Genomic DNA, 7,170 nt, shown 5'->3' with positions numbered 1-7,170 from the left:
CCTCTCTCTCTTGCCTTCTCTCTCTCTCCTAAACCTCCCCTACCTAGCCTAGCCCACCTGAGCCCACCTGACCTGGTCTGAGCCTGCCTGACTTAGCCTGAGCCTGCCTGACCTGGTCCTAACCCACCTGACCTGGGTCTGAACCCACTTGACCTGGTCCAAACCCAGTTGACTTGACTTGAACCTAGTTGGGTTTAAAGTCAAAGTCAAAGTCCTTTTTGGTCCAGATTCCGGTTTGGGTTTCTGAACCCAGACTTAGCCTACTTGAGCTGAGTTCGAACCTGCTGAACCCAGTTGACTTGGATTGAACCCTGTTTGGTTCAAACCACTTAGGTTGAGTAGCTTGACCTGCTCTACCTCTTTCTCAACTAAGTCAGCTTCATCTGACTTAGTCTGACCTCTCGAAGGAAGGCTCGAAGCCAAAGAAGCAACCCGGAGTCGTTTCTTCCACGATTTGAAGTAAGTTCGCTTCGTTGATCCATCTCTCTCAAGTATTTGATTGTTTGTATATAGAATATACTTTCTGAAGTAGTATCTTGCTTTAGTTCTTGATTGAGCCCTTTTTGGACACTTCAGTGTTCACCCACTCGTCTCGTAACTATCATCGGATATATATGTTCGAATGCGCAGTATATGCGTTCTTCAAAAATAGTATCTCACCCTAGTTCTTGGTTGAGCCCTCTAGGACACTTCGGTGTTCACTCGCTCGCCTCGTAACTATCGTTGGATACAGATCTAGGTGTATATCTGCTGATTCTGCCGACGCGTCTTATATCGCACAGGCTATGTAATTTACCTTTGCCGTCGCGTCGTATGATGCCAAGGCTCCCTGTTTTCTGCACTTCCGATTACTGCACTTCCGATTATGCATTTACTTACGCCGTCGCGTCGAACGATGCCAAGGCTCCTGCTTTCTACAATGTATTTACTTACGCCGTCGCGTCGAACGATGCCAAGGCTTCTGCTTTGTTATATATGTAGAATATTTCATTCAGTTACACACCCTGAACAATAGTATATGCATTTCTTTACGCCGACGCTGTATAAAGCACAGACTTCTGCTTATACTACATATATAGCGCATAAATGAGCGTTCAAATGGAGATCAACTCCAAATCGCCCATGCGATTCCTTGACCGCTCCTCGTTCAAGATTCTGCTTGACGAATGAAGCCCCTATTGGAAAGGCTTCGGTTTTTGGCAAAATGCTCTTTACGTAATGACTAAGTCAATTTCGTATGGCCTGGCTATGGCCAAGGGTTTCTGCAACCTTGATGGATGCAAAGTACGCACAACGGTGCGCATCCATTTCCCGAATTAAGCGTGGCGATTTCCTACCAAAGAGGGGAGATGCCGCTGAAATGGATAAAAGAAACGCACGCTTTCTCCGTAAAAGAGAGGAAGTGCTGCTAAAATTTCTGAAGAAGCTAAGAATAGCTCAGAAAGAACGTAGTAGGATACTCTGACATATAGCAGAGTGCTACCCAGTTCATGGTTTGCCCTCTACAACGTAGAAGGGTTCGTCGCACCACTGCCGGTAGAGCAGGGGAGGTGCTGACGAAATGGTTGGCAGAAGAGCTGCCAGAACCAATGGAACGGCATAATGATGTCCGTTGATGGAACGATGCCAGATCGGCTCGTATCCTTGTGCCTGCAAGGGCACCTTGCTCGTAAGGGCCGCTGAGCCGGAGTAGAGGTTGCGCCTTGGCTAGGTTTGGACTCGTTGCGTAAAAATACGCCGAGTAGCCGATCTATTTAGATCGAGTCATATGCGTGCTCATTGAGAACGGTTACACAACCAGACTCGTAAGGGCCGAAGAGCCAGAGTGTGTTGTTTCCACCCAAAGAGGTGTGATGCTCGTGGTGGCCGAAGTGCCAAAGAGCGGTGTTCTGCATGCATATGAATAAGACTTAAGGTCGCACATACCCCGCGGTTGAAGATCGTGTTAGGGGTACCCCCTCAGTAATGACTGTGTTGGGGAAGACTGAATGGGGTCGGGTACATACTCCCGTAGTGCTGAAAGCACGGGCTGCCTAAATGGCATGCAGATTCTGTCCAAGTAATTGTAAGACTGGCAGACCCCTTCAGGAATTATGCTCACTGTGGAATGACAGTGATGGTACAGCCTTGAGTGACATGTATTTTACTTTGGACCTGATAGAGTCCACGATGGCCTCAGTCACTCATGGGTTTTGGGGTCGTGGTTATCCTTAAGATCTAAGGATTGAACCCAACTACTGCAAGTAGAGGATGCATCCGAATATGGGCCTAGTAGGATTCTCCTAGTTGAAACACACTGCCCTACTATGGATAGGATCAACAGGCCTCTGGGGTATCTAAAATACATAGAATAATCAACCCCCAGAACGTCGCGTTGATGCCCGGACAATAGCTCTACCTGCGTACCAAAGGCGGGAGCGGTTAATTATCGAAACAATGCATTAGCTTAGGTTCAGCGATGCTTTGAATGTATGAGTGGATGACGTGTTGAGTCAGTCCTGCATAACCTTTGTGAAGGTGTCATGTTCGGTATACGACTGGACCGACTGGGCAAAGACCCGTGTTGTATCCGCACGACTAAGCGAAGCTCGAAGAGTTGTCCTTAGATGCGTGGGATACGGATGTGCCAAGTATGAAGACTTGAGCTAGACATCACTTTGAGACCCGGTAGAGGTCATGGCTAAGTCATGGAGACTTAAGCGGCTATTCAAATCACAGCCCTGAAAAGGCTTGCTCTAAGTCATGAAGACTTGAGCGGATGTTCAACTCATAGCCCTGAGGAGGCTCCTGCGATATACGCTAAGTCTTGGAGGCTTGAGCGTCGTTATTGCGCATTGCGACCCTGAGTGGTCATTATTGTATTTGAGTTGAATGGATGTATGACTGCATGCTTACCAGACCATCAGTGGTTCTGACCCCGTTTCATGGGGATTTCAGGTGTTGTACCTGCGTGGCGATATGCAGAGCAAGGCGGCATCGAGTTCCAGGGTTTCTCTAGACAGAGTTGTACTGCTTCCTTTTTATTGAACCTACACTGCTTTCCTAAGCAGTAGTGTTGTAATAAACATATGTTTTCGATAAAATGGAACACTTTGGTGGTCAATGAGTTGCTTGGCCACATACCTGCAACGTGCTCGAAGTTTTCTAAAACTGACGACTCATTATCGTCTGATTCCGCTGCTAAAAGCTTTTCTAAGTTCCGCTGCAAAGAAAAAAAAAAAGAAATTCATGAAAATTTTAACTTAGCTTTGTTTTGGAAATCCGGGGCGTTACAGGATTCTTGGAGCTTCTCTCTTTCTTCAGCCCTTCCTCCATTGCAGCCACCTCAAGGTAATTATTTTGTTTATTTTTTAGCTTTTATTTCATGTTTTTAATAGTTTTAAATCAATTTTAGCCATTAATACCTCCTATTTCATGGATTCAACTATGGTTTCACCTCAAGAATCATCAAGAATCAGCAAGAACGATCCAAGAAGGTAATCTAACCCTGTTTTGGGTGATTTACAGAGATTTTAATCCATTAGAATTGATTTTAATAGGATTCTTTACATTATTAACCAATAAAATATATGATTTACCCTTTTAATGGGTTAAATCTATGTTTTAAAGGTGATATCAAATTCCAGCCATTGATTCCCTATTTTTATTTTATTTTCATGGTTTATTCATGTTTGTTCTACGTTCTATAGCATAGAAATAATTTTTATTTACTGTTTTATGGTTTATTTTATTGATTTATATTAGTTAATGCATGGTTTTCCAAGTTTCTTAAATTTCTGTGTGTTTTACGTTTAGAACAGTAAAGATAATATTATTTCGGATTGAATTACTCATTGTTTATTTTTGATTTTTTTATAAGTGATGCATGCATGAGTTATTGAGTTACTGTAGAAAAATCAGAGGTTTTGGATTTCGGGATCTCTGTCAAAAAAATCAGACATCAAATCGGGTTTTTAAAGCTTTAAAATCGTGTTTAAAATCAAGAAGGTAACTTGTTGTTATGATATTTCTCTCATCTTATATCTGATTTTATATCTGTAAAGTGCTATGGATTTACATTGAGTAGATATGTTGTATGTGAAATGTTCAGATTTTTTTATTACTGTTTAGTATTTTTCCTCTTTCAGAGAATCTGTTTTTAAATTTAAAAATCGTTAGGTTTACCAAAACCCTAATCAGACTTGTGTTAGTCATAAATCCCAAACCACAGATCCGATTTTAGATCTATAAAAAGTGAGTATTGTTATTTTTCTGTCTACTGTTCACCACTAAAATTGCAGAGATTTTTGTTTAGGTTTGCTATTTATGTTTGTATTTTCAATCTGAAGTAGCCGTTTTAATCACTGTTAAAAGTGATATATTTTAGCGCAGATTGCCGGAAGGGTTTCTCCCTAACCGGAGATGATTTTTCCGATCTGTAAATTGGGAAATCTCTGTTTTTTTTTTAGTTAGTCTCTGTAAAATTTCATAGATTTACATGGAGATTTGACTCCTGGTTCAGGTCTTGGATTGAAACTGGCTGGTGAATTAGGTCAAAAATAGCATATTTTTAGGGTTTAATGCAATTTTCGGATTAATTTAATGTCAAAAAATTATTTTTATAATTCCTATAAGACATTAGGGTTATAACAAGTGAAAGTACCAATTTTTATGGATTTTGGAATCCATTTGATGGCTGAATTAAGAAAATTGCAAAACCGGGTTCCTGAAAAATCCATCAACACTGCAAAAATCACAAAATTTGTGATATTGTTGGATTTTTGTGTATAAGCATATGGTTTTAGGGTTTTATTATGTTAATAAGCATCTTAGGATACTTTAGGTTTAATTTTTTAGTTATTTGATTTCATTTAGCTCATAAAACCCAAATTTTTACCAAAATCTCTTTCTAAAAACCCTGATTTCAAGGCCATAGTCTTGCTATCGGGGGCAATTTGGTCATTTGACCTAAATTTCGATATCCCTAACCCTAATTTCATATTTTTAATCATGTCATAGCATATTTGGTTTGAGTTTATTTCATTCAAATTTCAAAACTTGCATTTTATCAAAATATCTTTCTAAAAACCCTAATTTCAAGGCCATAGTCTTGTTATTAGAAATATTTTGGTCATTTGGACCCCAATTTCGAAATTTCATATTTTACCTTTATTATTTCTTCATATTTTATCATTTTGATTTAAGGGAATCATGGCAAAAAGGCTTATATCTAGCAAAATCCAACAATTTCCTGATATTGTTGGATAAATCTAGAAAAGCCAACATATATTCATTAACAAGTTTTCTAGTTTTGCAGGTACATTGAAGACTTTATTTTTCATGTATTTAAATTTCAATAGTGATGTAATTTGTAATTAAACTTTGGAATAAGAATTTATATTTTCTGCTTAGATTAGGTTGCATTGCATATAGTTTATAATTTTAATGTGTGATGGATGATGATTCATGCATATTTTTACAAATTCACCATGGTCTACACGAATGGCACATGCACTAGCTTCAATGAAGTTTATAAACTTGGTGGAATTTGTATTTATGGCCATAGTCAGAATACGAATGATACTTAGATTTATGATCTTCACATTAGCCACATTCAGCCTACACTCTTAGGCTCACTTCAAAAATGCATTGCATTTCTCAAAATACAAAAAGTATTTCTCAATTCCTCAAATCCATATTCATTGATTTCATGCATTTGCCAATTCCAATCTCAATTCAAAGAAGTTCATTTTCTCAAAATCTCCTAGGTCTTATAGCAAAATCGATTTTCCCAAAAGCATTGAATTTCAAAGAATATTTCAAGTGTTTTTCAAGCTCATAAATTCAATTTTCCAAAGTTATGCAGTCAATTTCAAAGTTTGAAGTTAGAATTTTTCTAAGTCTTATTCAAAAGAATATGGATTTGCCAATGATATTTCAAGTATTTCCCAAGTTCCAAATTCAAATTTTCTAAGTTAGAATTTCAATTTCCAAGTTTGAATTCAGAGAAACCAAGTCTCTCAGAATCGATTTTCACCAAATGTCAAGGATTCCTCAAAATCGATTTTATTTTTCTCATAAGTACATTTCAAATCCCAATTCACGATTTTCCAAGATTTACGTTTTCTAAATATTTCAATCATTCAAAGCAAACATCATGTTTTCAAAATGTGCATTTTCTGAAAATTCATAGCACAGGCCTGATTCTATGTGCATTTAGAAATTAGAATATGATTTAGACAAGTTGAATAGAGTAGAGCATAAGATTGATCCTTGGTTCAATTACCCCTGTTAAAGGTGGCAGGAACGGTTGAACCTCGTACCGACAGGCGAGTCCCATTCTATGGAATTTTCCCGCATTTTAAAACAGAGGCGAGTTATTTTCAAAATCTTTTTCAAAGGTCAGTTTGATTTGCAAAAGTTAAAAATTTTGCGATGATAACAGGTTTGGCGACCCTGATGGGACCTGTCTTTGTCTGATCAATCTAATGCTCTACTTAGTTCAAATTGTCAAAATCGATTTCTATGGAATGTCAGCTTTGCTTTATGATATCATGTGAACCTAGGAGCCTAGACTTGAACCCAGCTGACATGGAATGCATATAGACTAGGTATGGTTTGGTAGTACCATATTGAGGAGAATTATTCATGCTCACATAGACTTAGGTCTAATACAACACTCCTCAATTTAGGAATTGTATGAAAACAATGTTTGCTTCTTCAAATATTTCAAAATTCTATCTCTTTAGGACTTAGAGCCCTCTATTTTCTTGCATGTGCTCATATTTCAAAAATCACCCTACCTATATTGTGCTGGTCTTCACGTTGCTGGGCTCTCTTCCAGAACCATAGTTCGGGACAGAGCCTCACAACTGGGCCACTTATTTGGGTGAAAACCCCCCTGCCACGTACCAAGGGCCATAGTCCAACGTATATCGACAGGTGCTCAAGGATGTTGGAAAACTTGAACCTAGAACCGGAGGAATTGATTTTATGCCACGTACATCGAGCCTTGGCTTGAGTATATAGGCATAGCATGATTGGACACAGATGATCTGAACCTTAGAGTTAGGATTATGGTCCTACAGCCATTTCAAAATTTGTGCATCTAGAGTCAGCTTTTAGGGAATGCTGTATGTGCATACTTGTTTATGCAGAATTTGATTGAATATGTTATTTTCTTTTTATTTT

The sequence above is a fragment of the Nuphar pumila genome, chromosome 3, assembly GCF_984573655.1.
Source record: "Nuphar pumila chromosome 3, dmNupPumi1.hap1.1, whole genome shotgun sequence".
Taxonomy (NCBI): domain Eukaryota; kingdom Viridiplantae; phylum Streptophyta; class Magnoliopsida; order Nymphaeales; family Nymphaeaceae; genus Nuphar; species Nuphar pumila.
This window is presented reverse-complemented; position numbering follows the sequence as displayed.